Genomic DNA, 6,127 nt, shown 5'->3' with positions numbered 1-6,127 from the left:
TGACGTCCATGTGCCTGTTTCTTCCTGGTCGTGAGACAAGAACCTGGACCTAGCTGAGCTAAGGAGTATAAGAAATCCTGCATCAATATGGTGTCCTGACATGCTGATATGAAGATGTCTCACTGTCTCTCTGAGTACTCCCCCCAGTCTCTCTCACATAAAAGTTGAAATTTCTTTACTAAGATCCAGACCTACCAAGGAGAACAATAGCTTCTTCTCTCCTCCCTGTTATTAACTATTGCAGAAAAGAAGACCAAGATGAATGCACACATGAACAGACTCTTTTGCAAGAATAAAGACTGTCTCCAGGGATCATTTGAATTCCATAGAGAGCTACTGGCTGGGTGTAGTGGTTCATGCCTGTAACCCCAGAACTTTGGGAGGCTGAAGTGAGAGGATTCTTCAAGCCCAGAAGTTTGAGACCAGCCTGGGCAACATATTGAGACCCCATGTCTCCAGAAAAAAAAGAAAAAGTAAACAAAATTAGCCACATGTGGTGGCATGCACTTGTAGTCCCAGCTACTTGAGAGGCTGAGTTGGGAGGATCACTTGAGCCTGCTGAGGCTACAGTGAGCCAAGGTCATGCCACTGCACTCCAGCTTGGGTGACAGAGTGAGTCCTTGTCTCAAAAAAAAAAAAAAAAAAAAAGAGAATAAAACAACAGACAGAACTATTTACAAGTAGATTTTTATTCCCTGATCCAGTCATTCTCCCTAGTAATCACTTATTGCCCCTCAACAGAATCTCAACGGAATTCCTCCTCATCCCTCCCATAACCTGTTTTACCAGGATCCAAGCCCTGCTTCTTTCTGTAACTTCAAGATGGCATACAAGCTTCTGTTAACTCATTGAGGGGTTGGGTCCTCATTCTGAAGCCTCCTGTGTATACACATTAAATAAATTTGCATGCCTTTTCTCCTATTAATCAATCTGCCTCATGTTAGTGATTTTCAGCAAACCTCTAGAAGGCCGGGGGCTATGGCCCCAACAATAGTCTCTGAGACTCTTTATGATCTGGCCCCACTCACCTCTCCTCCCATCGCATGCTCCTTGCCCATCTCTGCTATGCTACAACCTCCCTGTCCTCTGTCCCTCAACTGTGCCAGTATCATGCCTGTCTCAAGGTCTTTGCGCTCACTGTGTATCTACCCAATGGGTTCTTCTTGCCCACAGCAGAAATAGACCCAATTGATTAAGACAGGGGAATCATAACAGAGAAAGTGTTTTATACACAGAGCTGGCTAATGGGAGGCTGGAGTTTTATTATTATTCAAATTAGCCTCCCCCAAAACTTGGATGCTAAGGTTTTCAAAGATAGTCTTGTGGGGAGGGGTTGGCTAGGGAATGAGTGCTGCTGACTGGTGGGGGCGGAATTCTGAAGGGTGGAACATGATTCTTGTGTGCGTGTGTTCAGTCAGCTCCTTGGTGGGGCCACAGGAAGGTCAGTGGGTCTGGGTGGGGCCATCGGTCATGAGAAATGCGAAAAAACAGAAAAGCCTTCTCAAAAGACCAACGTTAGGGTCTACAAGAGTCTAATTATCTGAAGGAGTAATTGGGGAAGTTGCAAATCTTATGACCACAGGAATAATGGCTGGTAATTGTTTACGTCTATACCTTAGCAGAATTCACGCTCCTCTCACCCTCCTAACTTGGTGGTCTTTTATGAGCTTTACAAAGGCTTGGTTTTAGCTTACTAAACTGAATGAAGGCTACTATCCTTTAAACTGAATGTCTCCTAAAATTAACTTGGCCCAAGTTGAGGAACGACTTTAGGGCAGTTTGGAGGTTAAAGGCAAGATGGAGGGTGGTTAGCTCCAATCTTTTCCACTGGCATAATTTTCTCAATGTTAATCTTTTGCAAAAGTGGTTTCAATCCCTCCCTTTGGGTTTCATCACACCTTATTCTTACGGTGTGGGCTACAGGAATGGAAAAAGGCTGATGACTGTTCTAGTGTTTTCAACCATCCCCTTTTCTTGGAACACTCCACCCCTGCATGTCACTGTGGCCACTTCCTCTCAACTTAGGTGGCGCCTACCTCCAGCCACTCAGGTAAATCAGCAACCCATTAACTCTCTTCCACTTTGTGTTATTTTATTTACATCCCAGCAATTATCAAACCTATAATTATCTTATTTGTTTGTGTTTTTGGTCTTGTCCTCTTCTGCAACAGAAACTCTGTGAGGGCAGGTGCATTCACTAAATTCATCCAGCAGTAAGGACAGTGCCTGTTGCAAACCAAAAAAAACCCCAAGACTCTCAACCAACTGAATGGACCCCTTCTTGGCCAAAGGGACTCCAGAGAAACCTGTAAAACAATTCCCGGCCATGATGGGAAGGGAGGTCAGACATGCCTCGTTATGCCTCTTCCCTTTGGAGTTCAGGCACAACTGACCAGCATTGAGGTTTGTTAAAGCAAACTAAATATGGTCTGAGAAGGACTCCGTACTTCTAATATATTTGAGTCCTCGCGGACGAACTGCAACCTAACCTGGTAGACAAGACTGAAAACCTAACTTAGGAGTATGTGCCTGCAACAATAGCTGAGTCTTGGACAATCCCAGCAGCTGTACTTCAACCACTCACACACTGCTGAGTGTTCAAACAAGGCAAACACCAATCTGTAACCAATCCAGCTGTTTCTGTACCTCACTTCTGTTATTAAGAACAAATAGTTCCTCTTCAAAGGGTTTCTTTCGGTTCCTGGTTCTTTGTTCTATTCTAAAAGGTAATCATACACATTCTTCTATCAGCTTTCCCTCTCTCTGCTGTGCCCAAACATCCCAGGATGTACCGTACCTGTCCTTCCTGTCAAATGCCACCGTTGCCTCCTTTGATTATGTCAATAGTAGCCAATCGGAATTAGCCTAGATTGTGCAGTCCTACCCTAGCCTGCATGGGGAGGACACAGGAACAGGGCCTGCATTAGAGGTAAAAACCTCCTGCTCTCCTTTGTTTTCCATGCTCTCCTTTGCCTCTGCCTTGTATGCAGGAAGTGCCCTTCTATAGACATAAATTGCCTTGCTGAGAAAACTTTTGCCTGAGTACTGGTTTCACTGCGACACCAAAAATTTGTTTCTAACACTTCCAATTTCTGTACGTCGCTTTACTTTTTCTGTCTATAAATTTGTTCTCACCATGAGGCACCACCTGCAGTCTCTCTGAATCTGCTGATTCTGGGGGCTGCCCAACTCACAAAGCATTCATTGCTCAATTACACTCCTTTAAATTTAATTCAGCTGATATTGGGGGAACCCGCGCCCAATAATTCAACGTTAATACATGGCAGTTCTTTTCTATTTCCCTAAGTGCCGCTGGTCTGAGAAATAAAGGGAAAGCGTACAAAAGAGAGAAAATCTAAAGCTGGGTATCCGGGGCAGACATCACATGTCAACAGGTTCCATGATGCCCCCCAAGCCGAAAAACCAACAAGTTTTTATTAGTGATTTTCAAAAGGGGAGCGAGTGTATGAATAGGGTGTGGGTCACAGAGGTCACGTGCTTCACAAGGTAATAAAATATCACAAGGCAAATGGAGGCAGGGCGAGATCACAGGACCCGGGCGAAATAAAAAATGTTAATGAAGTTTCATGTCCCACTGGGCACGCATTGTTATTGATAACATCTTATCAGGAGACACGGTTTGAGAGCAGACAACCGGTCTGACCAATATTTATTAGGCAGGAATTTCCTCGTCCTAATAGGCCTGGGAGCGCTATGGGAGACTGGGGCTTATTTCATCCCTTATCCGCAACCATAAAAGACAGACATTCCCAGAGTGGCCATTTTAGAGACCTACCCCTAGGAACGCATTCTCTTTCTCAGGGCTGTTCCTTGCTGAGAAAAAGAATTCAGTGATATTTCTCCTATTTGCTTTTGAAAGAAGAGAAATATGGCTCTGTTCCGCCTGGCTCTCAGGCAGCCAGACCTAATGGTTATCTCCCTTGTTCCATGAACATCACTGTTATCCTGTTCTTTTTTCAAGGTGCCCAGATTTCATATTGTTTAAACACACATGCTTTACAAACAATTTGTGCAGTTAACGCAATCATCACAGGGTCCTGAGGGGACATACATCCTCAGCTTATGAAGATGATGGGATTAAGAGATTAAATTAAAGACAGGCATAGGAAATCACAAGAGTATTGATTGCGGAAGTGATAAATGTCCATGAAATCTTCACAATTTATGTTCAGAGATTGAAGTAAAGACAGGTGTAAGAAATTATAAAAGGATTAATTTGGGGAACTAATAAATGTCCATGAAATCTTCACAATTTATGTTCTGCTGCTGCAGCTTCAGCTGGTCCCTCCATTCGGGGTCCCTGGCTTCCCACAACAGGCTGAAGTTTTTCTTTTAGGTTAAAATAGGATAAGATTGATCAAACAGACTCTTTGTGGCAATAAGATACCAAATTATAAACAAGACCTAAGGCCATGGCAGGCAAAGGCTGATTCACACCCTACTAACCATAAACCCTTGTCAAACTTTTTTTTTTTTTTAATTAACCTGGTACAATATGGCTTCCTTTCCAACCTGGTTCTGGATGAGCACACATGACAGAACGGAAATCGAAATATTTTACTGTGAAATATATTTCTTTGAGATATTTTGGAATGGCCCTGCAAAGCTGTCTTTTGGCTGGGTGCAGTGACTCACGCCTGTAATCCCAGCATTTTGGGAGGCCAAGGCAGGTGGATCATAAGGTCAGGAGATCGAGACCATCCTGGCTAACACGGTGAAACCCCGTCTCTACTAAAAAATACGAAAAAGTAGCTGGGTGTGGTGGCAGGTGCCTGTAGTCCTAGCTACTCGGGAGGCTGAGGCAGGAGAATGGCATGAACCTGGGAGGAGGGGCCTGCAGTGAGCCGAGATCGTGCCACTGCACTCTAGCCTGGGTGACAGAGCGAGACTCCCTCTCAAAAAAAGCTGTCTTTTGTGGGGGAAATTAATTTGCATCTGTAGAGAATGTCCATTAACACATTCAGGCCTTCCCTTTCTAGGCCTTGCCTGGATCTAGGAGAGATTTGCTGACAGCTTGACACCTTTAAAGTCTGAAAAGAGACATTTGCCATCCATTTTCTCGGAGGGCTGCTAGAAACCTATGAAGCTTTCATTTACATAACAAAGGCCTTCACCCCCACAACAGCCTTAACTCTAGCATTCCTTTCTACTTACTTCAGGTCTTTAGACAATAGCTTAACTCTTTTTGACTCCCCCAAAACGTAATATAAATAATAGCTTGACTCCCTCAAATGGCAAGTAAAGAATCCGTAAAACCCACGTATGATTTGTAAGCCTCTGCTCTGGGATATCCTGCCATTCAGGCTGAACCAAACGTATTGTCAAGCCTCTGAGCCCATGCTAAGCCGTCATATCCCCTGTGACCTGCACGTACACATCCAGATGGCCGGTTCCTGCTGTAACTGATGACATTCCACCACAAAAGAAATGAAAATGGCCTGTTCCTGCCTTAACTGATGGCATTATCTTGTGAAATTCCTTCTCTTGGCTCATCCTGGCTCAAAAGCTCCCCCACTGAGCACCTTGTGACCCCCCACTCCTGCCTGTCAGAGAACAACCCCCCTTTTTCCTTTACCTACCCAAATCCTATAAAACGGCCCCACCCCTATCTCCCTTCGCTGACTCTCTTTTTGGACTCAGCCCGCCTGCACCCAGGTGAAATAAACAGCCTTGTTGCTCACACAAAGCCTGTTTGGTGGTCTCTTCACATGGACGCACATGAAACGTATACCTTCGACGCACTGACTTATGTCTTTGCCTATAACTCCTGTTTACCTAAAATGTATAAAAGTAAACTGTTACCAGCCAGGCACAGTTGCTAATGCCTGTAATCCCAGCACTTTGGGAGGCCAAGGCGGGTGGATCAACTGAGGTCAGGAGTCTGAGACCAGTGTGACCAACATGGTGAAACCCCATCTCTACTAAATACAAAAAATTAGCCAGGCGTGGTAGTGCACGCCTGTAATCCCAGCTACTTGGGAGGCTGAGGCAGGAGAATCGCTTGAACCTGGGAAGCAGAGGTTGCGGTGAGCTGAGATTGTGCCACTGCACTCCAGCCTGGGCAACAAGAGTGAAACTCCATCTCAAAAAAAAAAAAAAAAGGAAA

The sequence above is a fragment of the Pongo abelii genome, chromosome 19, assembly GCF_028885655.2.
Source record: "Pongo abelii isolate AG06213 chromosome 19, NHGRI_mPonAbe1-v2.0_pri, whole genome shotgun sequence".
NCBI classification, from domain to species: Eukaryota; Metazoa; Chordata; class Mammalia; order Primates; family Hominidae; genus Pongo; species Pongo abelii.
The sequence above is the reverse complement of the archived record's forward strand: the minus strand, read 5'-3'. Positions refer to the sequence as shown.